The sequence below is a fragment of the Malaya genurostris genome, chromosome 3 (assembly GCF_030247185.1).
Source record: "Malaya genurostris strain Urasoe2022 chromosome 3, Malgen_1.1, whole genome shotgun sequence".
Lineage (NCBI taxonomy): Eukaryota > Metazoa > Arthropoda > Insecta > Diptera > Culicidae > Malaya > Malaya genurostris.
The window spans coordinates 275385418-275404375 of NC_080572.1; the positions used below are offsets into that span (position 1 = coordinate 275385418).

An 18958-nucleotide genomic window follows, 5' to 3' on the forward strand; every position below is an offset into this window, starting at 1 on the left:
CTTAACGGATACTTGACAGTACGCCGAACGAAATCAGTTTTGTTTCCTAACCAGATACGCTTTATTCGAACCCACGATAATGAAGTTGCTTCATCCGTGGAAATCGGTTTCGACCGTTCGCGATTCTAATACTTCTCCGTCCAGAAGAATATACTGTATAGTTATAGTTATTGTCGAAGGTAATTTTGCCGAAGGCTATTTTGTCATTTTGCCGAAAAGCATTCTGAAAAATTATTTTTTTCTAACTTTTTTTTATGTATCAACCGACTGAATTGTTGCACCTCAAAAACTCTCTTTTGCTCGTTTAACCTTGTTTTAAGCCGAAAACGAGGAAACCAAAACAGATGTGATTTCAACGGTGCAAGTCATCCCACCTCTCTCGTAAGCGACTCACGTTGTATTCGGTCGTCTACAAGGAACCGTAAATGAACTATGTGAATTCAGAAAGCTCTAGTTTGTGGGTTCAGATCACAGATAGAATAAAATGTATTCTATGTAAGATGTTTTCAACACATTAACAAAAATCGATGTATTGGTTTTCGCTGAAATGACCCAGTCGGTGAAACGGTTTTTTCGGAAAAAACCCACTCTCATTATCATCCTATGTTATCTTGAACCATAAATTTATCGAACATAAATAAATGTGGTACTACTTCAAACTGAATTTTTGAATGACTTACAGCCTTATACAGTGAAAAAGGTACAATTCATGTTCAAATTATGCGATTGGGTTAAGTAAGCAGATTCAGAGTTTTATTTTAATTTTCTTCACGTTTCGCTTTCGGATCATCATTGCTTAAGCCGGTTCAAATTAAACTGTCATCTCCGCCTAGCAGTACAATTCAAACCGCTAAGCAGATTTAAAGTTTACACTATTTATGTAACACTCCCACACCTCGGTGTGATATCCGAAAAGCTTTAAGCACTGATGAGCCGAAGGCGAAACGTGAAGAAAATTTAAGTAATACTTGCAACATTGAGACTCAAATAACTCATCCCAAAAATCCTATTTTAATCCTCCTAGTGGAAAGATGATACATTTCTCATAGTACTCATATTACATGGAATAAAAAGTCCCCGGCCTCTCACAGAAAATACGTGAATAGTTTCGAAACGTGTATATTTTTGTTGAAAACAAGCCTCTAGATGGCCCAATACAAAATTTCATTAGAATCTATCCACTAGTATTTGAATAACAGCTGATCGTGTCAGACGAGTTCTAGTTTTCATCATGCCATGGAAAAAGACGAGTTTCGTGCCCTGATAAAATTATGTGAAGTGAAGTTGAATGATTTTCGGTACGGATTGGTCACCTATCCCCCGTATTCTCCAGATCTGGCCCCCAGCGACTATTACCTATTTCCAAACCTGAAAAAGTTTCTCTAGGGAAGGAAATTTTCATCGAACGCTGAGGTCATTGCAGAAACGGATGCCTATTTTGAAGGACTTGACAAATCTTTTTTTTTTTCAAAGGGCAACATCAAAATGTTGAAGGACCGATGGATCAAGTGTAGTGATTGTACTGAAGAATAAAAAAGTTTTCACCGTAAAATATCGACTTTTTCATTGTTAGGCCCGGGACTTCTCATTCTATGTAGTACAAACTGTCGGCGAGTTGTTCACAAAATTAAAAAAAAAAATGTGTTTGATCAGAAATAGAATATGAAACTAATGAATAAATGTCAGACACTAAAGAACAAAACTTTTCTTAATCTCAAGTGTATTTTCAGGTAATATAATATATCAAAGTTTTGCAGTTTTCAGATGTTTCCAAATTAAGTTAGCAGTAAGGTTCCGTAATTTTGTACATTCGAACGATTGTGGAAACTTGACCAAGTTAGTAAGATTACCAATTATTCAACCCTTCTACAAAAAAGGAGGGTGGGTAATGTCTGAGACATAACTGTAGAACGTGAATACGAAGACAATTGAAATGCTTCTTCCACACTTCCGATTTGTTATAATCGTTCATATTATTTCAATTGATTTTGTGAGTTCTGCAACTTTTACTACGTCGTTTCTAGAATTGTGACGGTGTATCTATACTAAAGTTTTACTTATTTAAGACAAAACATATTCTACAACACAATTAACCTTGAATAAATGAGAGTAAAACGATACAAGAAACGATGTATCAGTTGTTAAAGTTTTGTAGATTTACATACTCAGTGGAGGAAAACAAGAAGTTTTTTTTAATGTTCGAATGGGTCTAAAAGAACCGTTTTGTGAAATTTATCCGATGTTTACTTTTTGCCACCGTTTAGTTTTCTACATCAGAACCTTAATTCTGGGCATTCAGAAACTGGAGCTGACCTACAGAAGTAAATTCGAACCCTGACACTGGTTCCGAATTCAGTCGCAAAATTCAGGTTCGGAATCCAGATCAAGAATTCAATTCTAACATTCTGGTACTGAACTGAATTTCAGGATCCAGGTTCCGAGTTTAGTTCTAGAGCTGAATTCTGAACTTGAATTCCGAAGCTCGATAAAGGAATTGAGTTCACTTTCGAAATCTAGTTGCAGAACCCAAGATCAGAAATCAATTCCAACATGCAGGTTCCGATTATACAGGGTCCGCCATCTATCTTGAAGAGACCGCCGATTTTTGCCAAAAAATCATCTTCTCGGATGAGGCACATTTTCATTTTGGCAGCATAAGTAAAAATGTAGCATCTGGGGGACGGAAAACCCGCACGTTATCATGGAGAAGCCGATGCATCCTCAGAGAGTGACGGTTTGGTGCGGATTTTGGCGGCATCATTGGGCCATTTTTCTTCGAAAATGAGGCAGGAGCCGCCGCCACGGTCAATGGCGAGCGCTACCGCGCCATGATTAGCGATTAGTTCTTTCCGTTACTTGAAGAGGAAGACTTGGACACCATTTGGTTCCAACAAGACGGCGCTTCGTGCCACACAGCCAACGCTACGATCGATCTTCTGCGCACAGTCTTCGAAGATCGAATTATCAGTCGAAATTCGGATGTCGTTTGGCAGCCTCGGAGCTGTGATTTGACGCCGTTTGACTATTATCTTTGGGGGGCTGTCAAAGATAAGTGTTATGTGGACAAGCCAGAGACAATTCAAGCCTTGAAGGACAACATTCGTGCAGCCATAGCTGACAAAAAGCTGCATACAATCGAAAATGTACTAAAAAAAACTGGACCGACCGTATGGGGTACTGCAAGGCCAGCCGAGGCAGCCATTTGAATGAAATTATATTCCACAATTAACCGGAAGAATTGTACTTTAATATGAAAAAATAAATTTTGAAATCGGATGAACCGTTTGTGTTTTATTGCATTAAAAAAAAAAAAGTTGCATGGCGGACCCTGTAGGAAAACAATTCTGAAACTGAATTTAAGAAAAAAGTTCAAATTGAATTCTGGAATTAAACTAATGAATTCAGAATTCAGTTTCAAAATTATGATTGAGAGTTCTAAAACTTTGTTCCAGTATCAGGAGCTAGAATTCATTTTTTGAATATCGTTCTCGAATTCTGAAGTTGAATTACTGAATCAGAATTCTGGATACGAGTTCCGAACATAAATCAAGACACTAGGTTCAGTTTCAAAATCTTGTCCAGAAATCAGTTTCAAAAATCTAGTTCCAGAATCTAGAATAATGTCTTAGTTTTAGCTGTTAAATCTGTATTCATAATTGCAGTATTCTGGTCAGAGCTCTGACTAGACATTGAAAACTTAATTATCACTTGGCTACTATTCAGTGTGCTGAGTATTATTCGTATGATTTGTGTCAATGCGATTACGATAGTTCATATCATCTGATATGTAACTGTCCCACATTGACGCAACTACGTATCCGGGTTTTTGGTTCTCCATACATGGTTGAGTCTGTATATGCGGAGCTAAAATCAAAGGAACTTCTATCGTTTCTCACCCAATGTGGTGAGGAGCTATAGTCAGAAAGGGTTTATCGTTCTCCCTGGATTGAATGAATCCTTTCTGCATTGACCTTAAATAGATTTTAGCAGATTGTTTGGTATCCCTTATGGGGTGCCGAGTTTACTTCTGTTCGCACATGTTGCGAATCGTTCTGCATTCTTCCGGGAATGTAGAATGGTGTCGCGTTTGTGAAATCTCTAAATCCTCTCGGGAGTTGCCTTTTGGCACCTCGGGAGTAAACATTTAATCACAAATTGTTGATTATATTTCCGATGGCATGGTGAATGAATTGTCCTGTTGCATTTAGTACAACTCGATATATTCACGATTAAGTTCTACCCAAATTCTTCACAGGGCGAATTTTTAAAAGGCACCCAAAAGTGAAGTATGAAACCGTCATCCCAGAGTTCCCGTTCTATATTATTCGAAACAATCTATTCTGAAGCGAGGAAGTTCCCTTTCAAATATCATCCCATCCTGTTTTTGGCAACCTTTTGAAAAAAATTCATGAACGAAAAAAAACATCAAAAAGTCAAAACGGGAATGGTTATTTACGCAACGGCAGTCTGACGATCGCGGACAAGATTGATTGAGAAATCATTTCACGGAGGGACAGGTTGTTGGTTGTTTGCTATTCATTTTAGACAAAGCGACATAATTCACTGCAATTTACATCAATTTGAGTCGTTCTGAAATCTAGCCTGTTACTCGATCCCGGTCGACAAAAATTGCGCGTTTCTCATTTGTCGTTCGTCCAGCAGATCCAGTTGCCGGGTCTGCCTATCGGAGCCACTTGTCGCGACATGGATGACATGTGATATTTCCTCCTGCCTTCTTCTTCCAATTCATAATTTACTTCGGCGCCACCCCTCTCGCATGCCGGCCACTGCACACACACTCGCCGCCAGTGGAAACACTCTTATTTATTACTCCATTCACTAAACAATTCCGCTATTGTTCGGACAGCTCACTGTACTAAATCTGTCCATCTTCGTTTCCCCCCTCGGTGACCCCTGTCTACTCCATGTTCGGTGTGGACGTTTGAACACTTATCGGTGAAAATTCCGGATCTATAAATTCCATGGCCAAGGTAGACGTTCTCTTCCGAATATCCTTGAACGGCAAGAAAACAAAAACCGAATACCAACAAGGATTCCACTATCTGCTGCCTGGCAACCACCAATCATTCAAGGTATTCCCTAGGAGACGACAGCTCGTAGTAAAACAAAATCACTCCGAACACTCACATTACACTTTAGTGTTTTTTTTTATTATTTTATTTTTCGCCATTTCCACCACCACGTTGGCAATCTACGAAAGTGAAGGTTGAATGATTGTGTTTGCATCGCGTTTCTGTTTTCTTCTTTTTCTTCTTCTGTCGGCATGTTTTCCTTTTATCGCTGCTAATGTGTTTCCATCGGTTGACTGACATAACACATTATTTTCCACCGATAGTTCCTCCGAAAGCCGGTAGAGTTTCGTTTGAAATTGCCAAGTTTTTCGCGTGTTCCACATATCCTCACACAAACGGACATGAGGTAATACTCGTAAAACGAGGCAAAAATCTATCAATCAATGACCGATCGAACGATCGATCCAGATCGGTAAATCACGAACGCAACAGCAAAATTATCGATTTTTTTCTCTTCTTGTCACGTTCACCGGCTTCCGGTTTCCTGGAGTCCTAAACGTAAGCGATCGATCTTTCCAAAACACTACCCAAAATCACCATCCACAGCCTCTTGCAGGTCATCACCTTTGTCTGACTGAACACTCGGTAACTCCCTGACAGACAAAAAAAACAAAAAAGAATAACACGCACTCAAACGCCTTTTCCGAACAATGAACCCCGAAAGACGGACGCGAGAACCTTCGAAGACGATCTCGACCAGCGACTGATCGATCGGTGCACCGTTCGATACCCAGGCAGCAGCACGATGGAAATTCCACCCGAAAAGCGCAACTACGACGACGACGACGACGAAACGCTCGATGCAAAAGCCAATTTGCTACTAACAGACCAGCCGTTGTTATTTTTTTCAGTTTGGCACTGTTTGGCTTCGGCCCGGGTCGGTCGTCGATTCCAGCCAAGCAGCCAAGCCACCGCCGGTCGTAGTCGTCGTCGTCGTCGTGTTCGAGCCTACTCTCGCGTTCGCGTTCCTTCACTTTGGTTATGCTCCTACTCTACAATTCAACATCACATCAGCCAAACGGCAAACAAGTGGTTCGCGAATCATAGAGAGCTCGCTGCAGTGCAGGCTTCGGGACGCGTTCGGTTGCTGTTGTGGCTGGGTTGCTGTTGTTCGCATTCGGGCATCCCACTCGGTTCACTCACTTCTCCAAATCAAGCTAAGCTCGAGCTCAAGACGACGATCGACGATCGGCAGACAGTTCGAATCGTCGTAGTTCACGGGGGAAGAACCGAAGGCGAGGGATCCACCATTCTCCACTTAAGATGTACGGTTTTTTTTAAAAATAATTTGGTCGAGTAACGTGTGATGATTGTAGATCAAGTTTATTTATTTTTTTTTGTATTGGTATGATTAGAAATAATAGAATGTATACTAACAAAGTTTATTGGTTTATAAACTAATACTGAATCGCGCAAGTTTTTAAAAGAGTTAAAGCAACATTGCTGTAAAACACTAAGCAATTTTAAGGGATTTGCATGCAAAATTTAGAGGAAAAAGTGAGTTAAGTTTGCTAAATTTTTCTAGAGTTTTCTACAAATTTTGTTTCAAAAAGCGAAAGTCAATTTGTTGGTAGTACTAACGAAGAAAACAAAACCTTTTTTAATTCACCTAGTGGTGTAATGATGCCTTTCTAATATTACTTATATTTTCAAAAATATCACTAGAAGATTCTGCAAAGAATTTTTTTTCAATCACATACTATCAATACAACCTTCATAGGGTCTGTCGCTGAGGATGTCCAGACAGCGACTGGCACCAGTAGAGAAGGTGACAAACGATTATAAATACACTCTCCTACTCAGTGCTTGAGCGGAAAATAGCTATAGAGCGAGAAGACTAGTGTTTGATGAACAAAGAAGATGTTTGGATGTATGGTACCGGTCGGAGACGGCCAGGATATGGACCATGTTCAATGTTCGTTCTATCATGTCTAACCGTGTTTTAGAGCTGTGTCTATCACAATGCTTGGGGTGGCGAAGCGATAGCGCGTATGCACGGAATGCATAAGAATGCAGGTTCGAGTCGCTGTCTCTGAGCGTATCTTTTTCCAAAAAATCATCTTTTCTGTTAAGTTTTTTATTCATTTGGCTTTTCCCATATAACACATGGATCAACAAGTCCCGAGACTAACAATGGAAACAACATTTTCTTTGCAAATTTTTTTTTATTCATCAACATAATCACCTTTTAGGGTGATCGATGATTCCAACGTTTTTCCAATTTTTCAATACCATGTTTATAAAAAAATTTATCTTTCGCTTCAAAATTAGCTTTAGTTTCAGCGATGACCTCCTCATTTGAGCCAAATTTTTTTCCCTGGAGCAATTTTTAAAATCAGCAAAGAGCCAGTAGTCACTGGGGGCGAAATCTGGCGAGTATGGGGGGTGGGGAAGCAGATCAAAGCCCAATTCGTTCAATTTCGCCATTGTTTTCATCGACTTGTGGCAGGGTGCATTGTCTTGATGAAAAAGCGATCGCGGTACCCACTTGGAAAAAACCTTTTTCATGCTCAATTTTTCATGAAGGATAGTAAATACACTTCAATATGATATCTGTGTCATCTCAGCAATCTCGCGGAGCTTCACTTTACGATCTTTCATTATAATTTTTGTCACTTCACTCACATTTTCCGGTGTAACGGCTTCCACAGGTCTACCCGAGCGTTCCGCGTCATTTGTGTCGGTACGACCACGTTTAAACTCGGCGAACCACCGACAAATCGTTGCTTTTGATGGACAAGAGTCCGGATAACATTTTTCAATGCATTGTTTCGCTTGCACGGTGTTTTTACCCATTAAAAAACAATGTTTTATCAAAACACGAAACTCGGTTTTTTCCATTTTTTAAACAAACTACAAAACGACTTTACTCCAACCTCGATAACTCAGCTGTTTCTGGTCGGATCGACTTAAAATTTTGACCCGTTTCAAGCAAAGGTTAGTACTCTAGAAAGACGTGGTTACTGGTTTACTACGAGCGCCATCTCTGCTTTAGTCTCGGGACTTATTGATCCATGTGTTATGTTTCCACTTTGTCATTAAAAAAATAATATAAGAATTTTTCTTTATTTTACATCGTCACACTAAATTATTAAACACAGTTTACCCTATAGATCTGGAACCGGAAGTCAGACCAGGATGAAATTAACCCGGGCCGAGTGTCATATACCAATCGATTCAGCTCGACGAACTGAGCAAATGTCCGTGTGTGTGTTGTCAACAGAGAGGTCGAGATCTCAGAGATGGCTGGACCGATTTTGATCAAACTAGTCGCAAATGGAAGGTCTTCCCGTCACCCGGAACGCTATTGAATGGTTTTGAGATAGTATGTTTACTTTTTGAGTTACACGAAGTTTTATGTCAAAATTTCCAGTTTTTTGACAATATCTGTCAAAAAAACCTTGACCTTGAAAACAAAATATGTAATAGCTATCTAACAAGCCATAGATTGTTAAAAACCGTCCATTTTTAACAGAGATATCGATATTTTTGTGTAAGCAACTTTTCGCCTTATTCCAGTAGTAGGAGTTTTGAGCGCTGTATGAAAAAGCAATGCTTGGGAGCATCGTGAGATACGATTATTTATACTGTTTTGCCTCGGACCGATTTTAGCATGGTTCGTTTTTGGCAACATAATCGTTCGAATATGATGATGACAACATTTTCCAGTTGAAAGCAATTTCATAATTATATTGATTTATACTACTCACAGCAATAAATGCTGGAAGAACAAAACACCCATATACCATTCGAATCAGTTCGTCGAGATCAGCAAATGCGTGCGTGAGAAATAATTTCACTCATTTTTCTCGGAGATTACTCAACTGTTTTCTACAAACTCAGATTTATATGAAAAGTCTGACTGACTTCGGCTACTCCGATTTTCGAATTTCGGTTCCAAGATCGAATCGAATTCCAGAAAGAAAAATTCAAATGGTTCCATACAAAATGATGAATTTTATCCGATTCTGACTTCCGATTCTGGAATTCCAAGGTGATGAGTTCCGATTTGCAGTTTCGACATTACAGAATAATGAGTAATTAAAACCTCAAATTGCCGCTTAAAACGACGGTCATTAAAATAATGTCATGAGAGCTAAGACACCGAAGAATATTCATGCAAAAAACACATGCGGATTGATAAAATATGGTATTATCTCACAGCTAAGTGGGTTAAGCACGTTCGATATTAAACAGAATTGTGCAGAAGTTTTTCAAAAAAAAAAATTTTTATTACATTTTCTAGGCAATGCTATTTTTGTGTTCGCAAACCGTGTGGCTCACACACTCACAACAACACATAAAAACACCATAACTAACTTTTGCTGTGCGCATACCTTATTGACTATTTAAAACCTGTTTTAATCCACTTAGTGGTGTAATGATGCCTTTCTTATATTACTCATAACATCATAAATATTACTGTGGAATTCGCAAAAACAACTGTTCATTGAATTGAGCCTGTAGTTTCGGAATCGGAAGTAGTATCCACAACAAATTTAGGAATTCCGTATGAAACTGTAAAACTTTTCCTTTGAACCTATAAGTTTGTGAATATCGATTTGGCTATCTTGAAGAAAAGTGAATGAGATCCTTTTTGCAGTTTTTAATCACCATTCCTCTTCTTCCGAAACCGGATTCAGATGACCGGAAAAGCCGAAGTTGGTTCATTTGCCAATAACAAAAATGACCTCCAAATTGGATCAGTTTTGAGTCTAGTTAAACCTAGACTTACTATCTCATGCTCTATTTCGATTGAACTACTTAAACAAAATCTAACAAACGAAGCCAGCCTGCGTTTCTGTTACTTCTGCATATGTAAGTCAAGCTAAACAGCATGAATCAGCAGCATAAAACATGTAGTAGAACTATTGTTATTATTGCTATTGACATCACTACACCACCGTCACGGTATTACTGCACTACCGGCTGTGTAAATTGCACTAAATTGCGGTCGCACTTATCATAAAATAACTAAAAATCTTATCAACCGCTGCACCGTCATTAACCAATATCACACACTAGTAGCAGACATCCGTAACCCTTTCGTTTTCATTATAGCGTGTACGAAATAGAACAAAGCACGCATCGTTCGTTTTTGTGTCTTCTTCTTCCACCGTACACCCACGTGCCGGTGTTGTACATATTGTCATTGTATATGGCGATTTGAAAACTTTGACAATGTATGTAACTGCGGAACCAGTGGTCGGATCCGGATGAAATTTCACAGTAGCTTTAAAGATAATATGAGCTTTAATTCAAATCAAGATTTGTGAAAATCGGTTCTAGCATCGTGGAGAAATCGAAGTGAATTCTAAATTGAAATTGGTACTTTTCCACTTATCACGCTTTAGTTCCAGAGCCGGAAGTCGGATCCTAATAAAATGTTCAACAAATTTTTAGGAAACTGTAAGGCCTTTCATTTGATTCTTAGTTTGTGAAAATCGGTTGAGCCTTTTCAGAGAAAATTGAGTGTACACTTTTTTTTTCTAATTTTCACATTTTACCATGTAACTCCGGAACTGGAAGTTGGATTCAAATGAAATTCACTAGCAAGCTATGGGACCATGAGACCTTTGCATTTGAATCTTAGTTTGTGAAAATCGTTTAGCCTTCTCTGAAAAAAGTGAGTGCATATTTTTTCCATTTTTTTGCAACATTTCATCCTATATCTCCGGCACCCGAAATCGAATCGGAATCAAATTCAATAGAAGGCTATGGGACAATAAGCCCTTTCATTTGAATCCGAGATTGTGAAAATCGGTTCAGCCATCTCTGAGAAAAGTGTCCCATAGCGGGTTTTTATCAGGTTTGAGGATAGGAATTACTTTAGCGTTTTTCCATCTTTTTGAGAAGTAAGCTAATGAAAAACACTTGTTGAAATTTTTAACCAGGAGTCTCAAGCAACATCGGGAAGATTTTTAATACGAATATTAATGGTTCCATCATTACCAGGAGCCTTCATGTTTTTAAGTTTCCTAATAATTGATTTAATTTCATCAAAATTCGTTTCAATAATGTCATCGTGTGATAACACTTGAGTTGAAATATGCTCATATTTCAGTGAGACTTCATTTTCAATAGGACTCACAACGTTCAAATCATAATTGTGGACACTCTCGAACTGATGAGCAAGTTTTTGAGCTATTTCACCATTAGTAAGAAGTATTTGATTTCCTTCCTTGAGCGTAGGAATTGGTTTCTGAGGTTTCCCAAGGACCTTAGAAAGTTTCCAGAAAGGTTTAGAGAATATGGTTTAATTTGTTCAACTTCTTTAGCGAAATTTTCATTTCGCAAAAGAGTAAATCTATGTTTAATTTCTGTTTTGTTCATCCTGAACTATGTTTTTCATAGCAGGATCACGAGAACGTTGATATTGTCGTCGACGAACATTCTACAACCGAATGAGCAGTTGAAGATTGTCATCGATGATAGAAGAATTTAATTTAGTTTGAGCTTTGGGAACTGAAAGATTTCTAGCTTCGATAATGTAATGATTCAAATTATCAATTGCTGTGTCGATGTCCGCAGAATTTTCTAAAATAGTTTCATGATCCACATGATTTTCAATGTGAGATCTGTAATCCAACCAATTAGCTCTATGATAGTTGAATATAGAACTAATTGGATTAATTAAAGCTTCGTTGGAAAGTCTGAATGTTACAGGAAGATGATCTGAGTCAAAGTCAGCATGTATAATCGGTTCACTACAAATGTGACTTTGATCTGTTAGAGCCAGATCAATTGTAGCCGGGTTTTTCACGGAAGAGAAACAAGTTGGATTAATGGGATGAAGAACTGTGAAGTAACCAACAAAGAGTTGGTTATGAAGTATCATTATTGTTATTTTGCCTACAATTCCACTGGACATGCTTAGCATTTAAGTCCCCTATTACGAAAAATTTCGATCGATATCTTGTGAGTTTTTGCAAATCGCCTTTAAAGAAATTAATTGTTCACCGGTGCATTAGAATGGCAAATATGCTCCAGCGATGAAATAAATTCCATGAATGGTTTCAACTTTGATTCCCAAGCTTTCAATAACTTTGGTATTGAAAGAAGGTAAAATTCGATGTTTAATTTGTCGTTGGACAAAAATGGCAACTCCACCACCCATTCCAGTAAACCTGTCAAATCGATGAACCACATAATGTGGATTACTTTTCAATTTGACATTTGGTTTAAGAAAAATTTCTGTCACAATGGCAATATGAATTTTGTGAACTTTGAGACAATTATAAAATTCATCTTCACTCGATTTTAAATATCGAGCATTCCAATTTAAAACATTCAAATAATTATTTAACATCACTATAACAGTTATATCGCCTAAATCGACTTCATTTAAAGAAGCGAATGGCATTGAAGGAATATTGGAAGGTAGATTAGTGTAACTGCCATTAGAAGAAGATGATTTGGCCGATCTACCTATTAATAAATTGTGTTAATTAGAAGATGAACTGCAAGGCGTTCCTGTGTTTAGATTATTTACATTAGAAGAATTAAGTGGTAGATTTCTACCTGTTACACTAGCGTAACTGACATTAGAAGAAGATGATGACGAGGTCGTCTACCTATCTATAAATTGTTTTTGTTAGAAAACAAATTGGAAGTCGTACCTGTTTTTTGTTTTAAATTCGAAGAAATAAGTGCCTTAGAAGAATTAGGCGTGGCATTTGTAACGGTTTTTTTATTTTCAGGAATGTGCTGTAAATTTGAGGTCGTTGATTTGACTTGTTGTCTAAACGAACGAGCGTTTAAAATTTTTCCCTGACAGGACATTTCAAATAATTGGATTTATGATTTCCATCGCAATTTGAACATGAAAATTTATCAGTGGTTTCATTCATTGGACAAACGTCTTTCGAATGCGATTTACCACAATTCAAACACCGTATATCCATATGACAATTTTTGGTTCCATGACCGAAGCCTTGGCAACGACGACATTGAGTTAAGTTTGCAATACGATTATGCCGTTTATAATGTTTCCAATGAATTTTAATGTGGGAAATGAAACGTACTTTTTCTTAAGTTTTCAAATTGTTTACATCACTTCGATTGAAGTGTATTAGGTAAAGTTCATGGGAAATTCCAGAGCGTGATTTAGAAGTACCATTCGCTCTTTTTTTCATAATTATTACTTGGGAAGGGGCAAAACCAAGCAATTCTTTTAGTTCATTTTAATTTTAATAAGTACTTTGATCATTTGATAAGCCTTTCAAGACAGCCTTGAAGGGTCTGTCTGATTTTATATCACATGAATAAAATTTATGAAGTTTCTCGGACAAATATCGGATAAGACGTTCATAATCTTCAAATCCATCAACCTCGACATTCTCCGCTTCGTCCAATGAGACTTTTACTTCCGGGGGAAATGTAGAAAGCTCAGTACGGAATGCTTTAAAGTCGGATATCATCACCGTCACTGGTGGCATCGATTGTATTGAAATGGATGAAATTTGAAATTAAATTAACTAGGCTAAATTAGTCTTCGATTAGACTCCTAATTTGGAAAAGTCTTGATAAAGACTGATTTTGTGGTAGTCTTAATACTACAAAACTGATTAGTTCGAAGAATAGTTCTTTGAATAGCTAGCCTTAAAAAAGGCTGATTAATTTCTTAGTCTTGAAAAAGACTGATTATATTAGAATATCACTCTTTGTATAGCCTTGAGAAAGGCTGACTAATTGTTAGTCTTTAAAAAGACTGTTAGTGATTCAGGTAGCCTTGAATCAAGGAAACTCTAGGTAGCCAGAAAAAATTTCCGGGAGCCAAGAGTTATACGCGTGCGGTGCGAACGACTTTTCAACACCGACTGACGGCTTTGTTTTTCGGTATCTAATCATCAAATATGTTCCGAAAATACCAAATTTGTAGTGATTTAAGCAATAACAATGAACCAGAAGTCGCCTTCTTGGATTACGCAACGACCTCAAACATCGTTTCCTGACATATAACCGTCAACTCCGTTCCGAAAATACCCATATTGTAAGGGTTTTTGAGTAATATTATTACACCAGAAGTTGCCATCTTGGATTTAGGAACGATCTCTTCTTTTTGTTCTTCTTCTTCTTTCTTCTGTTTGGTGTCACCTCACTTGAGATGACGCCAATTTGATGGCACATCAACTTTGGCTATATTTCCAGTTAATTTTCGTTTATAGTCCAATGGACTTTCTTTTCACTGGACTACAAGCGAAAATCTCGCGGTGTGACTACGTCGAGTCGTCAAAGTACGGATAAAAATCCTTTCTTTCTTGCGAAACACTCGAATTTCCTCCGGACTAACACGATACAACGTGCTCACCCGTTGAGAGTTTCACCGGAAGTGAGGAACGGCCTCAAACATCGTTAACTGACATACAGCGCACCGTACAGGTACACTGTGTACGGTTGGGAAGCCTTAGTCTGCTGTGTAATTTCACATCGCAAACGACATTTACAGTATACACATACATCGAAGTATCACAGTAATCGCAGGTTTAAGATATGAATAGCGTCACTTAAGTTGAGTTAAATTCTCCGTCGTTCACATACGGTTCCGGATGCTGTGCTTTGTAAAATCAAAGACGGGGCGTAATTTCCGTTAATTTTTCGTTTTAAATCGAAATTTCATTTGCCAATTCAAAGCGTGTTAGACTCTGAAGTTTCGAATGATTCAGGAAACTAAGCGCCAGCACACAAAGCCAGTTGGCAAAGTTTGCAAACCCGGTATGGTTTATCGATAACTATTTCCCCGCAATGTTGACGCAATTGGACTAAACTTCATAAACTTCGATGAAATAGTGTGCTCTGGACTGACAACACTGAAACACACGAGCGCTAGCTAAAAGTACAGCTGCACCACGAGAGCTGGTGTAATCAAAAAGTAATAAACGTAAAAGCGCACACAACTTGTTTAATTCCTGCTGATAGACCCATTACACGACTCGAGTTCTGTGCAGCAGCAGCAGAGAGAGAAAGAGAGGCAGGCTAAGTTGGTTGGTTGGCTGGCTGGTTGCTGGCGGCGGCGGCGGTTGGTCATCGCAGCAAAACAGCGCGCCAAAGAAATGGGAATGAAATATAAATACAATGCTTTTAAGTGAAATGAGAAACGGTCTCGAACAAACAACAGTTGCAGCAGCACACACAGCTTCGTGAGCCACATTCTTATTACTCGAGTATGTGTGCTGTTTTTTTTTCATTGTTGTTATTGCTCTGTTGCTCTTTGTAATGAGATGAAGCGAGAGGCAAGGGCGGCAGGCAATGTGTTTAGACAACCTGCCCCACAGCTGCTGCAGAACGAATGAATTCCAGCAAAACGGCGGCAGCCCCACGAATCTGGAGCAGTTCAGTGAAGAGAAACGGCATACATATTTTGACCCCCCCTCCATCCCCGTCTCCGAAAACGATCACAAAAGTCAAGTTCAGTTCTTCTGTCCAAAACAATAGGAGGTCAGTCCGTCGGCGGAAACGGAGGATGGATTCCGGGGGTGGTGTTTGCATATTTCCAATGGTAGCAGTAGCCGAAGCGGCAAAATGATGATGCTGCTCAACGAAAATTTATGTCCGCGAGTAAACAAAACTCGTTGCTCGTAAAAAGAAACGGATTTTCTTGTTATTACAACAGGAACAATAAAATATTTTGCGCTCTGTGGCGGCGGCGGTGGCAGCCAGTCCATGGCCTGTGTGGCATGACGATGCTAACCAACAACATCTAGCCGGTTCATCGATGATGAATGGTCAGACGAAAAAAAAACTCCGGACCTGACACGTTATGGAGTCATCAAAGCCACGGGCAAGACCATTTCACACCGATTAGTGGCCTGGGAATTTGACGCCACTCTTCCCAAAACTTACCAAAAAAACATCCATCATCGAACTGCGATCGCCATTCCCATCGGGGCAACGGTTACGGACGAGAACCAATTGTCTGTCTGCCGGTAAAGTGGCAAAACATGTACAAGTAGCCACTCTCGGCACGGAAAGTTAAGCGTTTCTGTGCTTCTGATTCTGATGGAAATTATGTTGAAATAGAACCGATCACTTCACTCCGGCTCCGGCTTCGTGGTTCTTCCTACGTTGATTGGATATGACGAAACCGATACTAACCTGAAAAGAGAAGAGCAAATTACAAACTTTTAGATAGATAGGGAAAAAAATAATAGTTCATAATGTAGCAGCACTTGATGAGACTTTGTATCGAAGGAAAAGAACGACCGAACGGATGAATACATAGTCCCAGAGAGAGAAAGAAAGGAAATGCAGAATCAGGTTAATCACATTCCTTCCTCTCCCTCAAAAGGTACTGATGATCGTAGTTGCGGGGCGGAATCCCTTGCAATGCCAATGACCGACAGCGGCGCTAATCAGAGTCTACTCCGGCACACTCGACGGTGCAGATTCGTGCGGACAGAGCAGCTACTGTAGACTTGATCAGCGCACATGGTCCGGGATGTGTCGGATGTATGTCATCAGATTAACTTTATCGGGGTTTGTTGTGGCGAATGCACTCTAATGGTTTGTAATGAACTGCTGTATGTTTGATGCAAATATCACGAAGTTATTGTCGGTGTTTGTTTGCAGCTTCGAAACAGAGCTTTCACGTAGGTTCGCGACAGTGTTAAGAATTATTAGTTTTTGAATAAACATTTTTGGAAGCAACATTAACTAATTCAAAACATCTAAATAAGTAAATTGATTTCTGCATCTGAAAAACTTCAACGACATTGTTCACTAAATCGCTTCGTTTCGTGAGCCCCGCCTTTTTGACTGTGCACTGATTCAATTCGTGTACGTTGGGGTGCCAAAAAGTTATAAATGTAAAATTGGTTACCATCAAATTTCGCCTCAAAAAAACCTATTGATATACATTTTTACTTGATCCCTGGTGGAATCTTATACAATTGAACAGATAGAAAAAAGTGGGGTTTGTCGATTGCGTCACTTATACGATTATATCTACAGAACCGAAAGAGTTAGTCGTGTGATCATCGAACTTGATCAATAATGTAATAGTAGCCTGAGTTTGTTAAAAAACAATATGCCATCTCTGAAAAAAGTGCGCGCATACAAAAAAAATCTGTATTAACCCTCCGTATGACTAATGGGTCCAGCCAGACCTTTTTCGTTTTGTACAATCAATTTTACATATTTAGAATTTATCTATCGACTTGAGGTTTCAGGTAGCTTCCTAAAATTTTATTGGTTATCGATCTATGCAATTTGCATTATAGTCAGTGTCCTCGAAAAGGACGAAAAACGGCTGGTTTGAAACATTACCCTCGCTGGACCCCATACAATTGGTATAGAAAGACATATGATATAATATATGTTTATGATTTTTTTCATTGTTTTTGTTGTATTTCTCCATTCTAACCTTCATTTAAGTTCACATTGTACATATAAAAGTGTTCATTCATAAACATACAAGCATAAGTTTGTCTTTATTGTTTGAACATAGTGTGTAAACGAACACTTGACCTGAGGAAATGGTACGGAAACACATATAGGTCTGTATATATATTTTGTGAGTGTTCTGTTAGTATTGGCTGCTAGATTCATCATATCTGCGTCTCAGTTTACGAATGAAAGTAGAACGCATAGGAAACAAGTACCAGTAAACATATTATTTATGCTCCTATTTTTTTGATTGTTCACATTGATACTTTTTCATATAAATGAATCAGTGATGAAGTCCAGTTTTTATACAATACACGGTCACGAGCCATTATTCAACGTTACTTAATAACAGATATCAAACATAACATGTCATCATGATCGGTCGAATCTCGTACACAACACATGTTGGATGTGATGGCTCTGGCGGCTTATTGTATTGCTCGACTTTGTAACAAAAATAATGCAAGACGCACTTTTCTCCATTCTTTGTCTAGAACTCTAATTTTGCCGAACTTTGAAAACCGAATGAATAATGTTCATATAATCAAACATTTTGTCGTTCATTCGTCTATTAAAACTTTTTTCGGTAAACCGATCAACATTCTATTGACTGTTGTGGCTAATCGTACAAGTATTGGTACCGAAACACTTATATGCAAGAGAGACTGCAAGATATGTTTACATGAAGCAGAAAAAATTCATCGAAAAACTCGTTTTCATTGCTTCAAATTGTTCATATATAGTTTGCCAACAGCATTCAAAGATTCAATACATATTATTTAAAAGATATTTTTTATTCAGGCCTATTTGCGAACAAGCTTTACGTGGCCGAATTACCCGAATTTTTAAATAAAGAATTTTTTTAAGTGGATCTCGTTGTCACTCTTTTTCTAGTAGGAGATAAGCTTCCATTTCCCTCCTACGAGGGTTAAGGGGCACTTTGTTCGTGGCTCGTCTCGTCATCCATTGCCGAATCGGTGGTTTTGTTGTTGATTTCCGTCTTCTTTTTGTTTTCCTTGTTGTTCGCAGTCTTGAGCTCGTTGCTAGTTGCTGTAGAAGCGCCTTGTTGTACATTGGTTGCAGTTGTTGGTTGGTTTGATGGTAAAACACTACGCTTACTAGTTTTCGTTGTTGAACGGTTGACCTTGTCTCTGGTTGAAGATGTTCTTTTCACCAGTTTCAGTGCAAGGTTTACCGTAGTGTGCAGGTTGTTCACAAAACTGACATGTAACCAGCTGATTTTCATAGGTAATCAGCGTATTACACGGATGTGTCCCACCTTGACCACAAATGATGTAAGATGGAATTGCCTTACGTAGTTGCATACGTACCACTCGCACGCCATTCCGGATGCCGGAGAAAAATTCCGCCATACTTCTCTTTCGATGGAAAGAACTTCACCGTACTGCGGCATGGTTTCCCAAACGGACTGATCGTTGGCCTGCGGGGGTAGGTCATGCACGCGTACTTGTATGGCATTG

At 38.7% G+C, this 18958-nt stretch overlaps 1 protein-coding gene across 7 annotated transcripts in view; it reads right to left on the reverse strand.

The window, feature by feature from the left end:
* Positions 1-18958, reverse strand: part of LOC131435671 (serine/threonine-protein kinase N) — a 258158-nt gene that overhangs the window by 185666 nt on the left and 53534 nt on the right. Inside the window, exon 1 of one of the 7 annotated variants that reach the window (XM_058603802.1) lies at positions 5724-6073. The exons of 3 other annotated variants lie outside the window; for them this stretch is intronic. The gene's annotated coding sequence lies outside the window, so the exon portion shown is untranslated. Of the gene's footprint in view, positions 1-5620; positions 6074-18958 lie in introns of those variants that run through there. 3 more of the 7 variants (XM_058603799.1, XM_058603800.1, XM_058603798.1) reach the window with 3 other exon arrangements.